General features: G+C 44.1%; 1 long non-coding RNA gene across 1 annotated transcript; it reads left to right on the top strand.

Moving 5' to 3' along the window:
* Positions 1 to 1,775: 1,775 nt before the first annotated feature.
* Positions 1,776 to 18,492, top strand: LOC109316100. The gene is made up of 3 exons (XR_002102688.1): positions 1,776 to 1,786; positions 1,860 to 1,864; positions 18,372 to 18,492. It is a non-coding gene; the product is annotated as an uncharacterized LOC109316100 (long non-coding RNA).
* The last annotated feature ends 7,173 nt before the right edge of the window (positions 18,493 to 25,665 follow it).

Below are 25,665 nucleotides of genomic sequence, written 5' to 3'. Positions count from 1 at the left end.
TTTCTTTTCTCACCCATTCTTTCTGAAAACCTTGCCCCTCCCCTCTCTAATCAAACTGTCATCAAGGTGAGAGAGTTTTGAGAGGATGGAGGGAGACAGAAAATGAATGGAAAAAAAATGAAAAAATGTCCACGAGGGGTAAGGAGCCCCATGATTACTGTGTACTTGTATTATAATAATGCCTAGATGCCTACAGTCTGAAATCCGGCCTATATTTTGCCTGAGTATGTTGTATCCATTCCCTGTTAAATTTTGAATCCTGCATGAACACAAACAAGTTGGTCAGAATTCCACAAAAAAAGAAACCCCCACACCGTAATTAATAGAACAGAAAAATAGCAGTTCTTGTATTATTAAATGATAGCCTGAGGCTGCTTTCCTTTTATACAGCAATGTCTGTATCAGTGGGCTTAAACCCTCAATGAACAAGAAAGAGAGATTCATTAGGCCAGGATGTGTTTATTAACTGGCCAATTATTGTTCAACAGACTATTTAAATGAAATATTCAAACTTTGAATTTATGAGAAGAAAATATAATGAGGAAAGCAAGCAGTCTGCCAAATTGCTAAAAGGAAAAATTGTTAAATGTGCATACATTAAAATAAAACAATATTTTCTGCCCTCTCCCCCACTTTTATTGTACTTCACATCTTGTTTTCCTCTCCTTTCCTTTTTAACTCCTTTACCAACTTAATAGTGCTTATGCAGATCCCTTCACTTTGAATGGCTCTTAGTGACTCAACCAGTCAAGATCCATGGATTTGTATACCGTGTGTTATCTGAGAAATAACTATGCAGTGATTCTGCAATTCAAGCCTACATGCAAATCAGATACATAACCAACCAGAATTCAAGGAAATATAAAACATAAGGAAAACTGAAGAACCAGGCATTAGTAACTGCTCAGTTTCTGCATGAGACAATCGCATTTTGGTATAATGTATCTGAATAGTTGCACACATAATAACTTAATCCTTTCCATAGGATAATGATATCAGTATGTACAGTAGTAGCTCATCATTAGGCAAAGCAGCAGTAGTATTTAATGCAAAAAATGTTAAAATTATCGTGAACAAAACTAGGATGCATTTGAGTTCTTTTTATAAAGGTGGCCAAAAAAAAAGTCCAGATTATTATTCAGGCTATTGAAAAACAGCATGATGTACTTCAGGGTATCTTTGTAGGTATTGTATCTCCCTCAGCCCAGGTACTGACAACTCTCCAATCAGAACTCAGGAGCTATATAATTTTGAGAGGAAAAGTTGTTTCCATTCCCTTTCTAGCTCCTGCACTAAATGAAATTTGCATGTAGAAAGGCCACACTGAGCAAACCAGACACTCTTTGCATTACGGACCACAAGATATACAGGTCAGGTTCCCCACTAGCAGTAAAGAGGATTGGTCCAGCCTTAGGGAAGCTTCTTCCTGTCAATGGAAGGTAAGATCTCTCCCTACTAATACCCAGCCTTCCTCAGCCTGGTTTGTCTTTGAAATCAGCAGATAGCATCATAAAATGAGATACATGACTATCTGAAAACAGTATCATTATATGCAGCTAAGATGGAGATGGCTCCACCAAAATGGTCTGCTATTACCTTCATTAGTTGATTTGTTGTGCTGCTCACTGTCTTAAGAGGAAGGCATTGTGAAACGTGTGCATTGAAAACCAACCACCTTTCTTCAATTACAGGTTGCCCTTGCTTTATGTGGGTTCTGCGTATGCAAGTTTGCTCTTATGCCATGACACTTTTTACACCTGAAATTCATGATATGGGAGGAAAATTGGTTATACGCAAGGCAAGTCTGTAGGGGAAGGGGCATGAGGAGGGATGCAGCGCAGCCCAGCAGCTGCAGGTAGGTGGCGTCAGCCGCTCCTGGGGCTGCAGCAGGGAGCAAAGTGGAGGGAACTGCCAGTGGGTGCAGAGTGCAGGATGGGGAGGGGCACAGCTCTTGCTGCTATCCACACCCCAGACGGGCTGCGGGCTGCGGGGCTGTGCTGGGCTCTTCCCAGGGGGCACGTGGCCCGCAGATCTGAGCACGGCATGAGAGCAGGCTGCCACTGCAGGCTGGGGCTGATGGTGGCACCAGCCTCTTCCCAGTGCTTGGGGTGGATGGCAACACCCACCCCAAGGTGGGTAAGAGGGCAGGTTGTGGGGGGCTACAGTGAATTTTGGAGTGGCTGCAAGTAACAGCTTGAATTCTATATTTCCATATAAAGGGTGAAGACACATGACATTTATACTTGAGTAATTTGACTTTACTTCAAATTTAAAGATGACTGGACCCACAGCATACAACCTTATGCCAGTACAAATACCCTTATTCCTGCTTTTGTAAGGAATACCTATTGAAAGATGAAAATTACACTTGTGTATCTGACCTATGTCTGTTCTAAGTACCTATACATTTTGGCATATGATTTGGGGTTTTCTGTCATGGAAAATCAGAGTTTCTCCTGCCCCCTTAGCTCACCAGGACACAGATCTAGGCCCCTCACTCCCCAACCACAACCCCCCCACTCCTCTAGCCCTGCCAGAGGGTGCCCTCAGCTGCCAGAGCTACAGGGCCAGGGACCCAGGTCTACAGCCCCCTTGCCCCCAGTGATCAAACCCTGGCTGCTGCCCATGGGAGGTGGAACCTGCTGTGGCAGAGCAGAGTGCAGAGTCTGGCTCCCCCTCTTCCACAGGTGACATGGCTGGAGCAGAGCCCATCGGGATGGGGTGTTGGATGTAGGCTTCCCACTGCAGGCTCTGGCTCTTCTCCGTACTGCTCTCCCCCTGGGGCCTCCACAGCCCAGCAAGCAAGATCAAGAGTGGCAGGGCAGGGCACAGCAAGGTGGAGAGGCTCAATGCCGCTTCCATGGTGAAGTGTCCCCTGTCCACCCAGCAGCAGTGAGGGCAGTGGTGTGGAGTTGTGCCCCTTGCTGCTGCCAGGTGGGTACTTTGCCATGGCAGCACAAGGCTCGCAGCTACAGCATCAAGTTTCTCTGCCCCACTCTGCCCTGCCATGCTGTGCCTTGCCCATTGAGCTGCAGAGGCCCTGGGAGGAGGGCAGCAGGGCAAGGAGCCCACACCCACCCCACACACAAATCTGGGAGGTACGTGCTTCCTATTCTCCCCCTGGGAGGGTGTGCAGTGGCTGGCGGCCAGCCCTGCGTCACCCCCTGGATGACCTGCTTGTGGTTTTGTCCCATTCCCCACACATTCAGGCCCCAACGCCCATGCACCACCTGGGCTGGGCAGCAGCCCCAGCCCTGCCCAACTCCCTCCCTCACAACTGGGGCCTCAATCACCTCCTCCCACCAGACTTACCTTTGGGGAGCTTCTTTCCAAGTTGCCTGGCTGCCATGTGTATGTGTGCACATGTACATAGTGCCCTCTGCCCGATCACCCTCTTCCCATTCCCCCCAGCCCCCTGCAGGCTAGAACTCTACCAGCCTGTAAGAGGAAACCCAATGTTTCCTACATTTTTCTCCTTTAAAGGAGAAAATCTGGTTTTTTCTCCTTAAAATGAGAAAAGCTGGGTTTTACCAAGTTTTTTCATGGTAAACAGAAAACCTAGATCCCTAGTAATCAAGCTACATGTTTATACAGAAAGTCATTGATTATGACTTTGCTGCATAGTTTGCACGAGGTTTTATGATTGTTAAATAATTAAACAAATATGAGTGCTTACTTTAGTCAACTATTAAGGGCTGATTCCTGCTCATCACACTCACTTATGTATTCCTATTGCCTTTGTTTGAACTACTGTTGCACAAAGGATTTTACTTGCATGAGACAGTGGGGAGGATCAGATGCTGAGCCTTATGTACTTAGGAACTTTTTTTAGCAGTGATTTTGACATGAGAAAACAGCTTCACTTCAGCTTTGAAGCTGACACATTTTTGATCTTCATCTTCCTTTTGAAATTGTGCTTTGTTGGCATCACGACACACATTTTTTTTTTCATTCCAAAAGATTTGCTTTTGTGAGAATTAAAGGATATCTCTTCTCATTTCTTGATGTATTCATTCAGCACCTTTTGGTTTAAGCATGCACAGAAATTAAACCATTATCTTTTTCCCCATATAGTTATCTGACAAGCTAACTTTAATACAACACTGAAATAAGTAAAATAAATAAGGCACTTCTCCAAAGCCATTTACTCATACTGAGTAGTTTCTTACTCAACAGAAGTTCAGGGAGGGGGTAGGAAATCAAGAACATTGTTAAATGCTTCTCTTAGACAGCTCATCTATGAATTATTTAGAAATAACAACTTACTCAGCATTTCATTCCTTTTTTATTTAATACTGCATATGCTCACATATAAGACAACTCTGAATATAAGACAACCCCTCCCCGCCAATAATTACGTTATATGTATGGACAATTCATAAATTTGTTATAATTTTGGTGTAGAACGTAAGTATCAGAGGGTTGTCTCGCATTCAGCCCCTTCCCACTACTACAGCAGGGAAAACAGTGCTTGTGGGGGTAAAGTGGCCCCCTTGCCCTTGTCCCCTGCAACTTCTTCTGCCTGCAGCCTTCCTACCCCCTCCCCCTGCCACTCCTTCTACCCTCCCCACTTTCAGACCTTGCTCAGGCTCTGTTACCTCCCCAAGCTCAAAGTGTCTGGGAGTGGTGGATTATGGTAAATAGAAGAAGAGAATTTTTCAGACCTTGCTGAACAAGAAGGTATTGTTCAAAAAGAAGTGAGGAAGAGGGTGGAAGAGCTAAAAGAACTGCAAGCAAGGAAGTAGGAATTATTAAAGGAGGAAATAAGAGAAGTATGAGTGTAAGAACTGGAAGACAAACAGTGTTATACTGAAGAATGGTTCAAAAGCAAAATGGATGAGAAAATCTTTCTGATCAGAGCACCTTGGGTGGAGAAAGGGTGTAAGTAGTTTTGGTGAAATTGAGGAAAAGAAGGAAAGAACTGAAAGCAGTGAGACTTGAAGAATCCAAGTACAAGAGAATTTGAAAGTGCTGGACATGGTGGCAGAGTCTTGTAAAGAGTCGTACAAAAGTAGAGGAATGGATGGAGGAAAAATGAAGGGTGTTCCTTGATGGAATAAAGGAAAGAATAGAAGACAGAAAGAAACAAAAATTGGAGAAGTATGAGAGAGGTGAAGGACTGCTTAAAAGCGTGCAAGAGAAGAAGGTGCCAGGAAGAGATAGACTTCCGGCGGAATTCCATGAAAAATTTTGGCAGTGGCTGGGGACACGAATAATAGAGACATAACAGAGAATAATGGAGGGTGGGGAGATGGAGGAGGGTTTTGCAGAAGGTGTGATAATTTTGATATTCAAGAAAGGAAAGAAAGATGAGTTAGGCAATGGAAAGCCAATAACCGTTTGAAACATAGACTACAAATTGATGGCAAACGTATTGGTCAGAAGAATACAAGACTGTTTAGCAGATGTGATTAAAAAAAAAAGAACAAACATGTGCCATTCCTGAGAGGAGGATATACCAGACCCTATGGTTAATGACATGTCATATTGGATATACAAAACAGGAAAAGAAGCACAGTAGTGAATTTAGACCTGGAAAAAGCTTATGATAGGGTTGAACAAGATTTCATGTTCAAAGTATTGTGAAGGACGGGGTTTCCTGAAAAGATGATCAGATGGGTCAAAGTGCTGTATAATAAAGCAGGAAGTCAAGTACAGTAAAAGCTCTGTTATCCAGCATACCCCAGAAACAGGGGATGCCGGATAACAAAATATGCTGGTTAATTGAGTGGCCCCACGGTGCGTCTGGGGTATCCCTCCACCCCTTCCACGGCATCACCACCCCTCACAACAAATATGTTGTGTAAAGAGATAATGAGCGGGGAGGTGGGGGGCTGAACGGCATGTTTTTGCCATTACCTGGCAGGAAAGAACATTAAGAAGATGGGGCAGGGGAGAATGGAAAAACCTGTGGGTGTGGCAGCCACCTTCCCACTATGCAAAGATGGAGAACTTTGTAAGGGTAAATAAACTTGAGGAAATGGGGTTAGAGTGTTTGAAAGACCATAAGAAAGTGATTAATATAAGAAAGATAAGATAACAGTGGTTGGAGATCTGACAGAAATACAGATGAAAAACTTGTGGAAAGCAGTAACAAATAATAGAGTGAAAAGAGAACATACGGCTCTCATATGTACGATGATACAGAATATTCTTCCTGTGAGGGGCATTCAGCATAAATGGGGCTTGGTAAGATTGGCGGTATGCCCAAAAGAGGGATGTAGGGCTGAAGAAAATTTGGGACTGCCCTTTTGTGCAAGGACTACGGGGGAAAAAGTGCATCATTTTCTGAGGGTAATCAATATGAACTATGACTTAATATATGAAATGGTGTTGTATGAGTTAATGACCAAAGGTCTGAGAACCTTTTGTGTGATAGTAGCAATACAGAACATAAGAAACCTACTGTTGGTCAAGAGACTGGCGTTCACAAGAAGAGAATGTTTGGAGTTGGCAATTTATGAATTGCCACATGATGTGGATCAAGATGCAGACAAGATGGGAAAGGAGAAGGCAGAGAAAAGATGGAGGAAAGAAGAATGGCAGCAGTTATTTTAAAAGGACAAAGGGATGGAGTGAAAATTGCTTCCTCCTGAGTCGAGGGTGGTTCATGAGAGGTCAGTGTGTTAATGGTGTAAAAGGGTAGAAGAAGAAGAAGGTATTGTTGTAGGGAGATTGTCAAGTTTTATAATTAATGTAGTTTCTTTTAGTTGTTTTATAATTTTTTTAAAAAGCATCTCAGCCTTTTGACTAAGATCAAGCATATTTGACATCAAAAGGAAGCCTCTACCCTTTCCAGTGATAGCCTGGTATTGTAGTACCTCTAGGCATGGTGCCAGTTTCCTGGGCAGGGAACACCTGCCCATTTTTTTAAGGGGCAAAACAAAACAAAACAAAAAATTCCCATCAATTTTGTGGCAATAGGGGATTGTTTTTGTACTTTTGCCCTACCTGCTTCTCAACCTTTTGGCTAGGAGCAAGCAAGCCTTTTGGCTAGGGCCTGGGGCTTGCATGTAGCATGCTATGAAAAAAAACCAAAACAGTTCCCATCAGCAGTTCAAAGCAGGCCACCACACCAGGAACATTTTCCAGGCGATAGCTGTCCAGATGGCCGGGCAGCGGGCACACATGGCAGTAGTGCTGCACAGAAACCAACTCTGCAGCCACAGCCCACTGGCAGCTGGACCAGAGGGGCAGATGCCTCTACTGCCTGTGTTGTCCGTATCTGGGTGAGGCAGGTGTGTAGCAGATCACAGCCAGGCAGCAGCCCCCACTGGGTAAGCGGTGCAGGGAACTCTCAGGACTGCTTCAGCAGTCCAGCTGGCATAAGGGGTAGCGTCCCTAGGTACCAATTGGCTGGGCCCCAGAAGTTCCTGAAAGTGAGTAGCCCTGACCTACTTGCCAAGGCAGTTGTTTGTACTGCTGGGGCCAGGACAGGGAAGGTTTTTTATACTGCTGGGGACAGCTCAGGTGCTGGCCCCAGGCTCTAGCTCTCCCTGGCTGCAGATCCTGGAGGAGCCAGGCAGGATTATTTTGCTCCAAGTGGCCTGATTTGCTCCGCAATGAAGTGCATGTTCAAGCACATGCGCTGCGGCAAAAAGCCCCGGCTCAAATTTGCACTGCTTCTATTTGAGCTGCTGGAAGCACACATGCTTGCATGTGTGGATGGGCCCATGTGGTCCACATCCCAGCAATACTGTTCTGCCAGAAACCCCAAATCAGTTCCCAGCTGCTATTGCATATGGGTAGTGCTGCAGGGAGGCACAGGGTTTGTCAGTCACCAAGCTGAAGTAGACTTTGCACTGCAGAGCTCTTCCAGTAACTCAAAAGGAGGATGCTTCCTCTCACACATCTTCCCAGCATCCAAATCTGGATATAGCTTAAGGAGTTATCATACAAACATGGTACATTAAAAATGAATTCATTGCCAATGACCCACAAGTCTTGCCTGCCTCCTTCTATTTTTCCTTCGCATTTACTATTAAAGCTTACTGAACTGAAGATGATATGAAAAATTCCAATACATGGAGTACAGATACTGCTCTAACTCTGGTCTTTGGAGGTCTCTTGACCTATTTGCAGCATCTGTCCATCTAGAACTGGTCAGGAAAATGAAACAATCTGGGATTTTTGGGGTGTGTAAACATTTTATGGTGGGGTTCTTTTTTCCCCTTCCCTCTGTGTCCAGGCTCAGCAAAGGAGATTCTTCACACAGTGAATCCCCCTCTCATGCCCCACCACCACCCCCAAAAAACCTTACAAAACCTAACTTCTATGTTTAGTATTTAAACTCCAAAGTTAAACTCCAGACTGTAGAATATGCCTGCTTGGCAAGTTCATCCAATTCTTTAGATTTGCTAACAAAATCATTCTTGGATGCTTGCCCAGATGCCTCTTCTGTGCACTTCCTTTGATTGTAAAGAATCTGTGCCCTTGCATGCTATGAACTTGAGAGGGTTTGTAGGAAAATGTGTCTATCTTCAAGGACTTGAGGAAATCCTGAAATGTAGTAGTATAAAAACAGACCAAAAATCGCACAAGTCTCCTGAATCAAAGCAGCCTTGATGTATCTGCTAAGTATATGCCTGTGTGTGATGATTCACTTAGGTGGGCTGCTTGGGCTCCTACAGATGTGTTGGGAGCCTGCTCCAACACAGTGGAAATCACATCGGAGCAGACGTGATTAATTGGGAAATAGACACACTCCAGCAGCCTTCCGCATTACATGTATCAGTGTCCCCATGCATCCCTGTTCTGAACAAATAAAGGCAAGGCACTTGAAATAAAACATGTTCAATGAGCTTTAGTTCAGAGCACCCCGCTACCATGCAAATTGGACAGCTTCAACTGGGGGGACTTAACCCTCTAACACTAAGTAAACAGTATTCCTACAATTAGGGCACTGTATTTGGTGCTGGAAGAATTAGGTTTAAACCCTGTCAGGTAGAAGATGAAATTGAGCCCAGGTGTCCTCATCCTAACCACTGAGCTTTTGGATGCCATTTGGAAAGAAACACCTTAGGTACCTAATCCTAGGGAATTGTGCCAGCCTCTGAATCCCAAGTGGACTGAGGTCCCTCCACACAGCTCAGAGTAAGGCACTAAAGAAACATTTAGAAGCAGATGTGGGAATATTAGGCCTTGCAACAAACAATTTCTTTTGTAGAGTTAGGCCCAGATTATTAAAAACACCTAACTCCTAATTGCAAATTCAGTGGAACTTGGGAATCTAAATGCCTTTAAGACGCCCTAGCATTTTTGTGCCTCAGCTCCCATCTGTGTAACAGAGGTAATATTTTTCTACTTTCCAGAGGGCGAAGTTACATGTTACACTTTGATCATACTGAATCTGTGGAATGTTAAGTGGTGTTAAATTTAGAATGTGCTGTGAGCAGTTGCACATTAAGGGATAATACTGTTTCTTGCCACTAGAGGGCTAGTGAGCATGGCCGTGGCTAGGAACCAGTGGGGAGGGGAGCTGAGAGCAGTGCATCTTGGGATGCTGGAGGCCTGCAAATTGCTTGTTTTATCTCTGTAGGGCAGAGTGAAGTTATTCTAGCACAGCCTAGAGTTAACCCTCATCTTTTGTGACATAACTTTGAGATGCTTAGAGGACACTTAGAATGAACTAACTAGCCTTAACATGTGAACATTCACATTTTAAGTGGAATTAGTATGGTCTAAGTGTAACATGTAACTTCACCCAGAGGTGTTAAAACTATGAGGAATTCAGCTACTGCTGTAGTGAGGACCATATAAGTTCCTAGCAAAGATGCCTATCCAGCTATGTAAATACTAAAACAGAATATTAGTGAAAATGGAACACATTGCTGGTGGAGCCAAACAGGCATGTTCATGAGTTACCTACATTACAATTAGTGTCCATTTAAAAAAAGAGGGACTTGAGGCAGTCTGGGTCCTGAATCTTATGAACTGTGACAACAAGTATATAAGCTGGTTTTCAGATTCCAGGTTGAAAAGAGTCTAGAGGTTCTTGGAAAGCCCACTGGTGTTTGTCTGTTTCTATCCTTAGACAAAACACACTCAGGCTTGGAGATAAAGTTTTATATAATGTAGCCCTGGAGTGACATAGTTCTTCCTGCCTTCCATGATTTAAAAATTTAAATTATTAACATTCTTTGTTTCTTTGTATAAAGATCAAAGATGTTCATAATTATGTACAATATTGTTAATGAAAAAAATATATTTCAAGCAGCGTTTTAACTTTTTAAAGGTAAAAATAGAAAATTAAACAAGTACTGGTTTCTTCCTGGTCTAAGATCTTTTATTTATTTATTTACACACACACACTTACCTCTCTCTCACATACACTTATCTAAACATATGTATAAATAAAATGCTAAAATTTATGGTTTTGATCCTAGACCTTCATGGTCCAAATATATAAATGGTCTATTTATATTTGTTCTATTACTCACTTTCATATACACAAAAAAATTATGCTAAAAGGAGTTCGGTCATAGGTTATAATAAAGCCTAAATCGTGTTAAGTTTACACTTATGTACAATACCATGCAATAACTTTGTATGTGAAAGTAGTATTCTGCCTTCAAGTAAATGGTTACTATTTGATAGTCCACTACTTTCAGTCTTCATGCTTGCCAGTTTCTACAAACAAGGGTCCTGTCTTCCCTCCAGTCCCCAAACTAGTCAATCTGTTTTAGTGTTCACATCACAGACAGGGTTGCAGTGCTCCTGTTAGGCTATCTGCTTGTTCAGGGGTTTTGATCAGAGTTCCCCTTTGCCAAAAGCTCACAGGCAAAGCTGGGCATTGAAAAAACTACACTCCATTAATTGGTACTCAAGTCTTTGTTCTGCCCGTATGCTTCAAGCAAAATTACTGAATCTAGAATATGAATAGACTCTCATGTGAATAATAAATCACACCAGCAGCAAGCTCCAGCAGCAACTTTACAGCAGACAAATTTTGGCTTGTGGCTGCCATCCCATTTTATTTCTGGATATAGAGGCATAACAAATCAGCTGGGCACCAGGGGCAGCAGAAACTTCTGGGTGCTGCTGTGGTACTGGCATGATCATGTGGCATGGGAAGCTGCTGCTATTTTTCAACACCCATCTTCCAGCCACATCGTGCAAGTTGCCACCCAGCCCTGGTCACCCTGCCTTACTTATGCTAATGATTGGATAATTGAAGTCATGTGAGATGTCTGTAACCAGGAACCTTGGACCATCTCATTTGACATCTTCCAAAATTCCAAACTTCTGAAAAGGTTCCAACCATCAGCCTTTCTTTAAAAAAAGTCACCCATTTCCTTCTCCTGCCATCCTACAGAGTTCATCTCTCACTGCCCTCTGCTTCTCCTTACTCCCTCCCCCAGAATTAAACTCAAATGAAAGACTGAAAGATTTAAGCATAGTACCACTGACAGGTTTGGTAGTATTGGAGTGATGTTGTAGCCAGGATGCTCCAGGAAATATGAGAGGCAAGGATTTTTGTCAGTGGTATCAAAGACCTAAGCCTCTCTCACACATGCAGTTGATCCAATGAAAGAGATCACCCACAAAAATGCTTAAGGAAGGCTTTTTTAAGCCTTCCTTAAGCATTTTTGTGCTTGGAAACAGCACTACCTACCAATTCTAGAATCTTTCTTAGAATTTTCTATAAGACCTTAGGTTAAAATATTCCACCAAAATTATTTTTAATGGAAGTTTGTATTTTCACTTTTTTGTTACAAAAAGCATCTATCTGCTTTCCATGAAACATGTTGTGATTTAAACAAAAATTAAAACTTTTTAAAATAAAGAACCCCAAGTTTTGGAAGGAAAATATCTGCTGAGCCGTTCTGTTTATTATTACAGAATCTGAGTTCGGAGTGTCCCAGGGCTATTGGGCAGCAAACTCATAGTAATATATATTGAAGTGTTATTTGAAAAAATTCTTAATTATTTTTTTCTCTCCTCCGCAGTACTATCTAATTAGGCTTGTAGTACCTAAAGACCTCCTGCACAGGCAGAGAAATATAACAGAATAGACTCAATAAAATTGTCTAAAAGCAGGTGTCATGAATAAAAATGTGCACTTGGAAAAGCTACGATGAATATGTACTTCACATTAATGATTAATGATGATAGTGATGGAAGTGAAGTAACATTTCCCTTCATATTTAGCTTCTGTTTTCTCATCTGCTTTCAATTTTTTCCATTCACACTGAGCTTAATAACCTTGTGTTGTTTATTTTCATATGACTTGATTCCATTTTCCCTCCCAATTCCTTAACCTACATATAGCAAACCAGTCTAAAGGGCACAAGAGGAGGAATGAAATCAGCCAAAAGTGTTGCATTAAGTCAGGTTACCTTTTTCAGAATTATAGGAACGCATTCTGTACTGGAGGAAATGAGAAAAGCTTCATGGTTTTCAGTAATGAATTACATGAAAGGAAAATGCAGCTCTCATCTTTTGCTTCAAGTCTGCTGAAGGTTCCAATTTAGAATCTGCTAAAGCTTCTCTGCCATAGGTCACAATACCATGTGACCTAACTTCATTCATTTTGTACCCCAGGGCACTATGTCGTTCTATCTTAGAGACCTGGGCTTTTTCACAGTCAAAAAATGTTCACTCTCACAATCAGATGGATCAAGGGATATTACAGAGGGCATTTTTAATCAGTGGGTTATGGTTTATATTTTTTCAGCTATATTAGTTAATCGGGCAATTAGTATGACACTTTGCAACAATAAATGCTCCAAATAAACAAATTACATTATACTTTCTAAATTATTAAAGGGAAAATGTACCTATTGACATCACTTTAAAATTTCTGTTTTACTACACTGGCTTCCTCCTGCACCTGGCTGGGCATGTGGTTCCTGGCACATGGCTCCACAGGCCCTACCACTTCCCCACACTACCTGCTGCCCAGAGCCGCACAGCAGGGGCAAGAGGAGGAAGCAGGAGGAGCTGAGCCGGACCTGGGCTGGAGGTAGGTATAGCTAAGCAAAGCAGCAGCAGGAGCAGCCCAACCAGGAAGCTGTGCATACTGATCAGGACCAGGACCAGGGCCAGGGCCAGGGCCAGGGTGGTGCCATGAGTGGGTGTAGGCAGAAGCACAGCAAGGGCTGCCCCAGGTAACAGCAGCCAGGGCTCAGCCTCATGTGGAGCACCACAGGGGCAGCTGTGGGCTGGATGCAATTAATTGGCGGGCTGGATTCTGCCCTGAGCTGTATTTTGCTCACTACTGCTTTAAAGCCTGGAGGACAAAGGTGAGGAAGGGCTTATTGTGATACAGAATATTCAAGACAATGCTTGCAGGCAGTGGAACAGAAGCCCATACAGATGAAAGTTAAAGAGATAATAAAAATAGGAGGAAAAGTGACTTGAGATAGAAGGGAGAACTTAAGGGGCCATAGGCAATTAGTCTGAGGGAGACCTCAGAATGGTAAACAGTTGTTAAAGATGATCAGGAGTGGGACAGAGAGAAGAATTATTCTTGCCAGATACTGGTATATTTCTTTCTTTAAAAGCTGAAAACAAGAACCTGAGCCGAGATGGATGCAGAAGAGAGAACACAACCTAGCACCAACCAAAGGAATATTAGCTAGGAAAAAAGAAACATAGAGGTCAATAAAAGATATGATATTCTTTTTTAACTCACAGGATTAAAAAAAGAGCTCTATCATCATTATAAAGAGTTGTGGAAAACAAATCACCTCTGGCTACCTAGAAGTTCAGTCCAGCCATGAAGAATACATATCCAAATGCATTTAGCTTCACACTAATTACATTAAAAGTTTGCTTTCTCTTTGGATTGTCTGTGGAAATGTTTGCTTGGTTGTAAACACTTGCACTTATTTTTCTAAGTGCACCCCCACTTAGTCACCAAATTTACTGATAAAATATTTTTTAAACAAATTTAAATCATTAAGCTGTTTAAATAAGTTTAATTATTAAAACTTACATCCACTGAAAATCCACTAAATAAAGATACTTTTGATGTGTATAGAATTGTACAATAGTAGCATCAAGGGATGTGTCCCCACAGGGAGGAAGGTTTCCCCAGGGACAAAGAGCAGCGGCACAATATGTCTGTCAACCATTTTGAGGTCTCCCTCTGACTATCTGCCTACGGTTCCTTCAGTTGTCCCTTCTATCTCTCGTCTTCTTTCCTCCTAGTCTGATGACTTCTTTCACCTTCATCTGTATGAGCTTCTGTCCCACTGCCTACAATACCGCTGCTACTTGTCCCCAGGAAAAGCCTGTGCATACATGCTCTGGCATGCAGCACATTGCTCTGGGTGGAGTAGGGCAGGCTGGGGCCAGCATCTGGACTGGCCCCCACAGCCTTATCTGAAGCTAGTGGAGTGTGCAGTACTGCAGATGGATCTGCAGCATTGCATACTGCACATCTGTGTTCATCTGGACATGCCTAAGGAAGCTATTTTCACTGTAACTTTAAGAATCAAAGCCAATCTTTTGATTTGGCTAAAATTTTAAAACAAGAGCCATGGCTTAGGACCAATTCTCACATAGTTGCTCCCCCTCTCCATGTACCAAACCATGGCAAGTAGGGAGATATGACAGTTTTAAGAGGTCCTGAGCACATCTCTCAGCACCATTCTCAGGCTCTCTGTGGTGCACACTCAGACTTCCAACTTATCTACACTTTCCAATTACCAAGCCATGTGTGAACTGAGAGTGTATATGCAGGGCTTGCTTCTTGGTGCTGGTCCTGGGCTTGACAGATAGGCAGTTTAGACATGGCCTAAGGCTCCTTTATAGGCTCTCAGGGGCTATGGACAGACATTAAAAAAGCCCGAGCTTGAATTGATTCAATCTTTGCAGATTAGTCTAACCTGCAGAGACTGAACTGATTTGCAAGTGGATAGACATTCACTTTTGAATCATGAAATGTAAGCACATGCCTACAGTGACTCAGACTAGCAGTCAGAGAGCAAGCCCTCTCTTCCCTTCCACAGCAATGTTCCCTCTAAAGAGTAGCGGTCTGTGAATGTGCCGCTTTGGTCCATGAGAGCGCCGCATCTGTGTGGTGTAGGACACTTACCAAAGGTAAGCTCCTCAATCCTCACCTGGGGGAGGCAGCAGGGGTTGGGGCCTGGGAATGGGGGCTTGGAGCCTGGGCCCTGGCACAGGCTCCACCAGCTCTGGGACACTGCTCCACTCCCCCACTTCACCTAGGGAAGCAAAGAGGCACATGGCATCAGGGCTGGGGAGTAGAGCACTTCCCCGGAGCTGGCAGAGCCTCACTCAGGGCAGGCGTCTCCCTGAGGTGAGGCAAGGCAGGGATAGAAGCTGGGGCTGGTGCAGGCTCTGCCAGCTCTGGGGAAGTGCTCCACTCCCCAGCCCTGATGCCATGTGCCTCCTCTCTCCCAGAGGCAAAGTAATTCCCTGGAGCTGAGTTGAGGGGGGCATGGCCAGGCCCTGGCAGGATGCTATGATTAGGGAGAGGTTTAACCTCCCCCCCACCCCCGGCCTGCACAGTCCCCACCCAGGGTATGCCTGGAGGGGGTGGGGAAGTAGCTCTCACCAGGCTTCCCCTCAACCCCACCCCCTGCTCAAGGAGTGGAAAAGTTGCCAGACTCTGGCTCCCAGCTAGCACTCTGAGGCAAGGGCTGCAGGGAGGGAAGACTGCTTGTGTGGACTGCATGCATCTGCATGCATATTGAGCTTTTCGATCTCCCTCTCCCTCATTTTTCATACTGTCTGCAGCAAACTGATGGCACTCACAAGTTGCAATCATTGTAAACCAGGTCATCTCTCATACCTCTCTCTGTCCCCTGTTGAACACTAACAGATTGGAGGCTTTGAAGCAAACAAGCCAGCAGGGAGCTTATCAGAACACAAAGCTTATCAGCTCATCAAGCCCTACAAAGGATGACAAATGCATCTCTCTCATTAGTTTCAAGCTCTTCTCATCTACAATGTGCAATTTGCAAGCCACTGGCGGACACTTTGCTGCCTTTGTTCTAGTGAAATTGGAGATGCATACACAGACAATTTTCATCATTAGCTAGCATGGGGGCATGGCCAGATGCCAGCAAGTATCTGTGCCACTGGGGCCCCTGCCATGGGAGAGAGTGGGAGTGGGGATCCCTGCTTAAACAGTAAGGGGGGGGCAGGGGAGAGCCTTGCAAATACTGCAGTCTCCCACCTCCTTCTCAGCCAGCTGGAGCTCTGGATAGGGAGGAAAGGGGCAGCCCCTCCCAGCACTGCCAGCACCCACTCCAAGCCCAGCCCCTGCCAAGAAGAGCTGCACAACACCGGCTCCAGCCCCTCCCCACCTCATGCAGATCTGGGGGGCAAGCAGCAGTTGGAGCTGCACCCCCACACACATCCTGTTCCCCTGCCCCACCTAGGCAGTGCCTGCCTCTGCCTCACTGCTGGGGTATTGATCTGCCCCCCCCCCATGCTCCTTCCCTCGTATCACACCAGACTTAACACCTACCTGGAGTTAGCTGTATTGGATATCAGATTGGTACCAGCTGCACTGGTAGGAGTGTTGCCAGCAAGCCAACGGAAGTGATTATTCCCCCCTATTCAGCACTGGTGAGCCCACATATGGCGTACTGTCTCCTGTTTTGGGGGCCCCCCACTAGAGAAAGGATGTGAACAAACTGGAGAGAGTCCAGCAGAGGGCAACCAAAATGGTGAAGGGACTGGGGAATGTGACATATGAGGAAAGAGTGGGGGAATTAGACTTATTTAGTTTAGAGAAGAGGAGACTGAGAGGAGACTTAATAGCAGTTTTCAACTACCTGAAGTGGGGTTCAAAAAAGGATGGATCTAGGCTATTCTCAGTGGTGGCAGATGACACAATCCTTAAAGCACAAAAGACGTCCATTCCCATGCAGAGGAAAGGTAGCAGAAGACAGAGGCATACAAACAATGGAAGCTTGGGGCAGTCCCCATTGATGACTATATAACGACAGCCTGTACTTGTAGGGAGCAGATTAGAAAGGCTAAGCTGGCAATTAGATTTAAACTAGCAACACAAACAAAGGGCAATATGAAGTCCTTCTTTAGGTATGTAGGGAACAGGAGGAAAATAAAGGCAAGTGTGGGACCATTGCTTAACAACTCAGGACAGCTGGTTTCTCATACTCAGGAGAAAAGTGAACTCCTAAATGACTAGTTTGCTTCAGTATTTCCCCAGACTAAGGGGAAAATCATACTAAATAAGGTTCAGAATTGGCATGGTGGGAATGACAGCCTTCCTACAGTTGACGTTGAGCTGCTGTATGATCAGTTAGAAAAGTTAGACATCTATAAGTCAGCAGGACCGGATGAACTTCACCTGAGAGTGCTGAAGTCATCGCAGGACCTCTGGCAAAACTCTTCCAAAACTTGTGGTGGTTGGGGAAGGGCCCGGAAGACTGGAAGAGGGCCAATGTTGTGCCCATCTTCAAGAAGGGGAGGAGAGAGAACCTGGGCAATTATAGGCCAATTAGCCAAACTTCTATCCCAGGGAAAATCCTGGAAAAATTCACCAAGGACTCTATGTGTGATATGCTTACAGAAGGTAGGATTCGGAACAATAGTTCTTCATGGTTTCTTCATGGGCAGGTCTTGGCTTACCAATCTCATCTCTTTCTATGACCAGGTAACTCACCACCTGGGTAAGAGAGAGGAGGTGACATTGTATACCTAGACTTCCAAAAGCCCTTTGATCTGGTATCCCATGATGTTCTCATGAGAAAATTGGAGGATTGCAGGTTTAACTGCTCAACAGTTAAGTGGGTAGGAAGCTGGCTGTGGGGTAGGACTCAGACAGTTCTAATGAATGGATCTGTGCCATCCTGGCAAGAAGTGGCCAGTGGTGTCCATCAGGTGTCTGTGCTTGGTCCAGTGCTTTTCAACATCTTTATCAATGATTTGGATGCGGGGGTGAAGAGCTCACTGCCCAAGTTCATGGATGACACCAAGCTATGGGGGAATGTGGTCACACTTAAAAATATGCTGCGGATAGAGGTAGGCCTAGACAGGCTTGCAAGTTGGGTGGATCAGAACTAAATGAATTTTAAAACTGAGAAGTGTAAAGTGCTCCATCTGGGGACAAACAATCCCCAACATACTTACAGGCTCAGTGGTGCCAAACTGACTAGCACCATGACTGGAAGGGACCTAGGGGTAAATAATAGACCATAGTATGAGCATGATTTGTCAGTCTGATTCCATAGCCAGTAGGGCAAACAATACTCTAGCATGCATCAACTCATGCATCTCAAACAAAACCATGGAAGTGATTCTCCAACTTTACTCAGCATTGGTGAGACCACAGATGGAGTACTGCATCCAGTTCTGGGTGCTGGCAAACCATATGAGGAAAGGCTGAGGGACTTGTATCTCTTTAGCCTTAAAAAAAGAAGGCTGAGAGCTTACTGCTGTATCAGGGGAATACCTCAAGGGCTCGGCAAACAACTGTTCAGCAGGGCACCCTTGAGGAAAATCAGGAGTAATGGCCACAAATGCCTAGAAGACCATTTCAGGCTTAACACTGGAAAAAAATTCTTCAAAGTTAGGGTGTTCAGACTATAGAATAAACTCCTTCCAGCGGTGGTGCAATCACCTATCCTTGAAATCTTCAAGAGGTGATTGGATGGTCACTGCACTGGGGTCATCTGACCCCAGTTGTCTTTTCTGCTTAGTGCAGGGGAGCTGGACCCAATGATCTTGCAAGGTCCCTTCCAGCCCCTTACAATCTATGAATCTATGACAGAATAAGGAACAATGGTCTCAAGTTGCAGCAAGAGAAGTTTAGGTTAGATATTAGGAAAAAAATTTTCACTAGGAGGGTAATAAAACACTGGCACCTGTTACCGAGAGAGGTGGTGGAAACTCCATCCTTGGGGGTTTTCAAAACCTGTCTGGACAGTGCTTTGGCTGGGATGATCTAATTGATGCTGATCCTGCTTTGAGCAGGGGGTTGGCCTAGATGACTTCCTGAGGTTTCTTCCAATCCTAACTTTATGATTTCAAAGCCTAAGTCAAAATTTCCAATATGTTTTACGGGCCTCATTTTAAAAAGTGCTAAGATCTGTAGAGTGCACATAGTTGCCTACTAGGGCCAATAGACGCTTCTAAAAATCCCATGAGGTGCCCATCTGCATCACTAGGAACCAAAAGCCATTTAAAAATCTGGCCCTCAAGAGCTTAAATGTCATCAATGGCTCTGTCTAACATGAAGGAGGTATCAAGTATAACCTTCCAGGGGTCTGTCCTGGGGCCACTACTGGTTAATATCTTCATTAGTGATTTAGAATATGGGACTGAATGCACATTTGAGTGCAAATCTGCACATGATATCAAGATGGGTGGAGTTTCCAACAATTTGGAGAATGAGATTTGGAGTCAAAATGACCTTGATAAACTGGTAAAATGGTCCAAAATTAATCAAATGAAATGAAATAAGAACAAGTGCAAAGTCCTGCACTTGGAATGGAATGATCATATGCACAAATACAGACTGAGGAACAAGTTCCATAGGAGCTTTTGGATATAAAATAAAATTTTTGACAATGCACATGTGTTGGATATAGATCTAGCATGGTAATCTGTGTGTTAGTTTATAGTAGCCGGTAGCACAAGTTTAAAGTATTTCTTTTTATTTGAATATTTATATAGTTAAAAACCTTCTGCTTTGTTCTATGTTAGGTTCTGCACCAAATCGCATAATGCTTGAATGCTCATGTTAGCTGAACTTTGTATAACTTTGGGCTTGCTTAGGAAATGCTTTTAAGCCTGTTTAGCCATCATAATTGTTTAACTGTTATAATAAGCAAACTGTTTTGTATGTGGAGACAGTCCTCAGTACCGGAAGGCAAATGGTTAAGTGGACAGTGGTGAAATAGTAAACAAACAGTCAAGATGATGAGAAAGGTGGAGATACAGAAACGTAAGAAAACACGTTAAATGGTGGTTGGGAAATTCAAAGGAAGATCTACTTTTCTAAAGGAAGAAAGTAGAAATGTATGAGATGACTAGGTTTAGAAGTATAACTATGCCCCAAGATTGATTACATAATTGTTACAAACACTCTCAAATAAAACTTATGGTAAGGTCACAAAATGCGGGTGTTCACATGTAGCAAGGCACTGAGGTGCCTGCTACTTGTGGAGCGATCAGTAAGGACTGCAGCTGCGGGTTGCCAGGGTAACCAGTGGGAGTCAGCTGACCGGAAGGGGCAGGGCCTGGCTCCCATATAACCCCAGGCCGAGGCCAGGCAGGGAGTTCCCTGCCAGCAGTCAAGGGAGAAGGAGCTCTGCCAGAGCAAACAGCGAGGAGAAGCCTGACTGCATGAGCAGCTCCTGATTGCTGTTAATTCCCAGGTAGGGATTGAATGTTGTTTAGCCGGATGGCATAGATTTTATGTTATACTCCAGGGGTTTGTGTTTTTGTGTTCACTGTTTAGACTGGAGGACTGGGTGAGGCTATTAGGGGTTGGAGAAGGCCTCATAGGGGCTCCACAGCAGCATAGGGATCCCAGCGCCAGAGAGGGCGCAGCTTTCTTGGATGCACTGACCCCAGTGCCAGAGACAGCACAGCATTTTGGAGTGGACTGACCCTGGCGCCAGGGAAGGGGCCAGGTACAGCTACAGCCCCCTGAGCCCCGAGGCTGAGAGAAGCCCCAGAGCAGAGGGACTGACGATTGACAAGCCCCAGAGGGGGCACAGTTGTGAGACAAGGCTACAGAAAGCCCGAGTGCCAGAAGGTGCAGAGAGCGAGAGTGACCGAACAATGTCCGGTACATCAGCGAGGCTTGGGCTGCAGTGTAAGGGGGAGGAAAGGAGCCGCGGATAGCACCCCTGGCATTGGGGCAGAAAATGGGCAGCCTCTTGCTTAACTAACATCCTCTAATTGTGGACAGACCCCAAAGAGGTCACAACATACAATTAAGTTCATTATCCAACAGAACCCTGCTTCTTCCAATGGATAGAATGGATCGTGCTCACTGAAAAGCCAGCTATTCGACATTTTTATTCTCAATGTTTAGTGTGTTCCTAGCATTATTTACTGTGTAACATATATCACTGCACTGAATGCAGAATTAGTCATTTCCTTCTGAGCTTTTCTTTAGTACTCCCAGCTGACTAAGCTAGTCCTCTACAAATATAAAAAATGTATCTTTGCAAGACTCATGACATGCAATTCTATTATCCATACTTCACCCATGTGGTACTGAGGCCTAGAGATTAAAGCCAAAACTGTCAAAAGTGCCAACCATTTTTGGGTGCCCAAACTGAAATACCAAAAGGCTGATTTTTCAGACTACTTTGAATTTATAACACTCTATATGTTCAAAATACAACTCTCACTGATCTCTGATGCAAGTATGAGGGCTCAAGGAATTTTTAGGGCAATATCCTTTACTGGACCAACTACATAGCTGGGTTAAAGTTAGACAAGCTTTCAAATGCAAGACATGCTTTGTCAGGTCTCTGATCACAGGAAGCTAAACACAGCGTATGAGTGCTCAACATTTCTGTAAATCAGACCTCAAGTGTCTCAAGTGGGGGACCTAGCTAATAAGGGACAGTGGCCACTTATGAGAGTTTTGGTCTATGAAACCTCTTCCAAGCAGCACATCAATTCTGTGACACCAGCAGATAGCTACACTGGAGACAAGAGTCAAGTAATAATCCTTTTCCCCCTGCAATCTTTCATGCTACAAGTCTGATTCATTCCCAAAACATCATCCATCCTGTGTACTGAACAAAGTAGGGATCTGTAGATGAAGAATAGAACTAATGAAAAATTGTGTACTTAAAGGCTGCAGCACAGTGCATATGAACATATGAATTAATATTGTGGGGACATTCTGAATTCTGGCTTCTCCTAAATTCGAACCTTAACTCTGCAAAGCTTTCTTTTTATCATAGAAAACTAAATCCACACAAAAACGAATGTCCCCATTTTAAATTCCCTGCTCCGGGATATAGATGCATTTAAATTTCTCCTTTAAATGGTATTTTTCTAACATTTGGCAAATACTGCATCCCTCATCACACTGCACAACCTCGTACACTGAAATGGTTGGAATGCTTTGTCTTATACTTTCCAAGAAAAATTACACACAGAATTATCTAGACATCCCACATGGAAAATTTCAACCCAATGGTAAGGTAAATGCCTGGCAATGTTATAAAGAACAAAAACAGGGGCTTAAAAATTAATGTGTTTACATACTTAAGTATAGGTAGCATTACCAGCCCCACTAAGATAATGAAGTGGCAAGAGAAATTGTGTCAGGAACCTTGCTATGTTATAGTGCTGATATGAGCAAAGGGGCAGAGCACTAAGGTGGAAACAGCTCCTGTAAGTTTTGCTGCTTACATCAGTGGTTCAAGATAGCACCATCCATGTAAAGGGAAAAGTAGAGAAGGGGTAAAAAAAGCCTGTGGATGGTCTTTAGATCCCTTCAAATTTTATTTTATTTGTTTTGATATTTTCATTAATTTCTTGCTCAGCTGAAGTCACTTCTACTTGTTTTCTTTCACGATCAACAGGGTACCACTGTTGTGTACCACCACAAAAAAAATAAAAATAAAAACCAACCCAAGAAATTCAGCTGTTGCTCATTTTAAATACTGGTGAAATTGAAGAAAAGCTTTTGGGGCTGCAATAGCTGCATGGAATATAGATACACATTAGAAGACTCTTGGAAAAAGAGGCTTGAGGAGGTTAAGAACAAACAACAGAACACAACTTCAAAAAATAAGGATAGAAAATGCATGTTTTTTGTTGTTAAAATGGAGAAATGCTATGTGAACAAAGCCAGCAAGAAAGCTTGTATTGCTACTTTATATTGACTTCTTAGATTACATTGCACCGTGCCCCAACTAGGACCTTGATGAATCAGAAAGCACTCCCTTTAGAAAAATCTAAAGACTTTTTCAACAAGTATTTATTTTCTACCAGTTGCATTCAGTTGGTCCAATAAAAGTTATCACCCTCCAAAAAATCCTTGCCCCTGATATAATTCCTGAAGCATCATGGCTACAACGTCCCTGTAATACAACATTTGCTACAACATTCATATATTTTGCATGGCAAAAAAGTTGTATAAATTACTTATTTTAGAGCAGCATTTAATAAATTGTTGAAAAAGTGTCTTTACCTAAAAGTTTCTACATGTTTTATTATACATTTTTAGTCTTCTGTCTATTGAACCTCCAACGAAAAAGATGTGATGAACTAAAATTTTCTTTCATATTTCATTTTTTCCCATGACTTATTTTTTTCTGGAAAATTAGCTTGATTTGAGTTTAAAGAAATCCAAACAAATAAAATAAATTACTTTAGCAATGGAATATTTTGTCCAAAGATGTGTCATCATGTATACAGTAATGCAGAAGCTTTGTCTAGCTTTCTTTCTATTTTTGTCTTTATTGACTTTTCCCAATTATCTTTTAGAGAACATTTGTAATACAACAGCCCAGCTAAAATGTTGAAGTCTGCACTTTATGCCCTCTTGCCTCACAAAGCTTAGTTGTAAAGACCTTGAAACCTGGGGTGCAGTTCACTGAATGAGCTAGCTCTACTGCAGTGGAATTTTAATTTGATTTCTCCTGTCCTTTTGCAAGAAGAGGACAAAATGTCCATTCCCTTGAGTTTTTTTCTCTTAGATGTCTTTAATTAAGGAATACTAAATGATATTTTTCAAAAATATACCTCAGCAGAGCAACATGTTGTCCTGGCACGAATAAGCCTTTAGGGGCGCATCCAGATCACATGCATCACATGCTTTTGAGATGCTGCAAGAGGCACATGTGGGCACAAAAAAACATTCCCTGGGCTGCAAATTTGCAGCACAGGGGCAAAATTAGACCCCTGGATATCCAGGGTTCAAACAATAACCTGGGGGGGAAAAACAGGGCAGAGAACAGTCCCAGGCTCAGGCCTCCACAGAGATGCTCTGGTAGGCAGCCAGAGCATCTCTGTGGCTGGCACTTTCCCTGGTGTTGAAGCATGTTGCCTGCCCATGTGGGGCAGGCAGCAGTGCAAGCTGCAGGGACCTGGACCTGGCTTTGTCCTGATAAGTAGGGGGTTTGGGGGCTGGAGAAGTAGGGAGGAGACCATGGGGGAGGCCCTGCCTGGCCCAAGCCCGTTCATTTCTCCAACTACCCTTTTGTTCCCCCCACCCCACCCTCCCATTCATTCCTCCAATGCTCCTTCATTCCCCCAGTTTTCCTGCTTGCTCTCCCAGCCCCTCCCCCCCACATTCACTGCAAGTAGCAGCAGCCTCTGAGGCTGGAGATGAGCAGGGGAAGGCTCCACCTCATCTCCAAGGGCTTGTCTCCAGCCCCCTGCTCATTCCCTTGCTCGTCTCCAGCCTTGCGGTGAGGGGGCTGCAGGTGTTCGACCACCTGGGTGACAGTGATCATCACTTGCTGGAATTCACCATCCAGAGCAAGGTGGCAAAGGCCTGCAGCAAGGCAGCAGCCCTGGATGTCAGGAAGGCAGACTTCAATGAGGTATAGAGAATAGTGGGGGAGGCACTGAGGTCCCAGAGGGGAGGGGAGTCGGGTGTCTAAGAAGAGTGGTCACTTCTCAAGGAGATGATCCTCCAAGCCCAAAGGGAGGTAATCCCAACATGGATCAAAGGGGGCAAGAGGGCACAAAAGCCCCCATGGCTCACCAAAAGCATCCAGGAATGTCTCCTAGCTAAAAGGGAGGTGTATACCCAATGCAAGGAAGGAGCCATCACCAGGGAGGACTATACCTCGGTTGCTCAGGGCTGCCGTTGGGCAGTCAGGAAGGCCAAGGCAGAGATGGAACTGGGACTAGCTACCTGGATCAAGGATAACAAGAAGTCCTTTTTTAAATACATGGGGGCAAAAAGAAAGTACCAGGTAACGTGGGCCCCCTCCAAGACATGTTAGGAAATCCGGTCGTCACACCAGACAACAAAGCTAACCTATTCAACAATTTCTTTGCCTCCATTTTCCTGAGCAGGGACTGGATCAGCCCCCTCCAACAGGACCCCCTCAGGCCCCAGGGGAGGCACACCCAGGCCAAGGGTCGGTGAGGATCTAGTCAGGGAACTTCTGGAGGGACTGGACATATTTAAATCAGTAAGTCCTCATGATCTCCACCCCAGAGTGCTGAGGGAATTAGCTGAGGTCATTGCAGGACCCTTGGCATGGCTTTATGAGCACTCGTGGTGCTCTGGTGTGGTGCTAGAGGACCAACATGGTTCCCATTTTCAAAAAAGGGAGGAAGGAGGACCCAGGAAACTATAGGCCAGTTAGTCTTACCTCAATCCTGGGTAAGCTTTTTGAGAGAATTATCCTGGCGCATGTCCATGAGGGCCCAGCAAGGGAAGTTATGCTTAAGGGCAACCAACACAAATTCATTAGATGCAGGTCCTGTCAGACCAACCTGGTAGTCTTCTATGACCAAGTCACAAAATCCTTAGATGTAGGAGTAGCACTTTCAACATTGTCTCTCATCCTGTTCTCATTAAAAAACTAGGAGACTGTGGCATCGACTCCTACAAAGTCAGATGGCTCGCTAATTGGCTGGAGGGCCGCACCCAGAGAGTGGTGGTGGATGGGTCATTTTCAACCTGGAGGGATGTGGCCCCCAGGGCTCAGTCCTTGGGCCCACACTGTTCAACATCTTCATCAGTGACTTGGATGAGGGGGTAAAAAGCACCCTGTTCAAATT

The sequence above is a fragment of the Crocodylus porosus genome, unplaced genomic scaffold (assembly GCF_001723895.1).
Source record: "Crocodylus porosus isolate Cpor-Errol unplaced genomic scaffold, CroPor_comp1, whole genome shotgun sequence".
In the NCBI taxonomy this organism is placed as follows: Eukaryota; Metazoa; Chordata; order Crocodylia; family Crocodylidae; genus Crocodylus; species Crocodylus porosus.
Note: the sequence above shows the minus strand (reverse complement) of the source record. Positions and strands in the feature narration are given on the sequence as shown.